Raw genomic sequence first — 1,180 nt, forward strand, 5'->3', positions numbered from 1 at the left:
TATGTGTCTAATTTTATATTATTCCCTTTACCCAAAAAAGTATTTAAGATAAGTAATTTTGTGAAACAATTAATGCTAGCAATAAAACAAAGGTTAATATACTTTGCAATATAATTTATAGACACCAATATTATTTGTATACATTTTACAACAATAATGTTATAATATATTAAATATATGTTTGTAAAACAACACATTAAAGCTTATAAGTTTATGAGCATAACAATTTATATTTTTCACATAATTTATATTACATAAATATTAATGAGATGTTTTAAAGTTTATCCCTTTTTTGGTAAACCAAAAATAAATTAGTTAAAGATTCGAAATGTGTAAAAGTTGAAACAATTTTCTTTTGTATGTTTCAAAGAAGTATTTACATGCAATTAAACTAATGTTTATATTGTTGTCAAATCTAAGAAAACATTTTAAGAATTTAATTTCAGATAACAATAAACTTTCCCACTGGGCAAACTTTTTATTTTTTACTTAATTAACAACGTGGGGCAACTGGTCTAGCGCGGTGAACACGGGAGTATCACCCATCTAGTATTCTCTTGTATTTTATTTATATATTTATTTTTCCTTCCAGACTCAAACTTTATACTATATTATATGGTCGATTCTTACTCAACTGGCAATCCATACCATGTATGTAATCTCATGAAAATCTACATGCGTAGGCAAGGCCAGCTTATGTGTTACAATGGCATTTATATATATTTATTTTTCCAGCTTTTCCAACGCAGCTTAAGTTAAATATGTAGACTTTAATGTATAAGAATCATAATAAATAATACATCATGATAATTTCTTTTAACCTGAAATAAGAGCTTCACAGGTGTACTGAAAATACAGGATTTATTTACAAAAAAGGCCGTAAATATTACAAATCAATTCATTTGTAAGTATAAAACAAAATGTACATGTAAAAAAATATAAAAGTATATTGTTGTGTCCTCAGCACAGGTAAAAAAAAGTGAGGTCACATTATTTTTATTATTAATTGTTTATAATGTGAAAAAAATTAAGAAATAAAAAAAAAAACAGTTCTTAATACCGTACCATATGCACATGTATTATATTAAATATATGTATGTATATTTTGAATGCATAAATTGTATCGTGAGTATGAAGACTTTCCCTACTGATTGCCATAATCTATATTATAAATATTAAA

The sequence above is a fragment of the Micrasema longulum genome, unplaced genomic scaffold, assembly GCF_059751315.1.
Source record: "Micrasema longulum isolate JH-2025_06_02 unplaced genomic scaffold, ASM5975131v1 h1tg000383l, whole genome shotgun sequence".
Taxonomy (NCBI): domain Eukaryota; kingdom Metazoa; phylum Arthropoda; class Insecta; order Trichoptera; family Brachycentridae; genus Micrasema; species Micrasema longulum.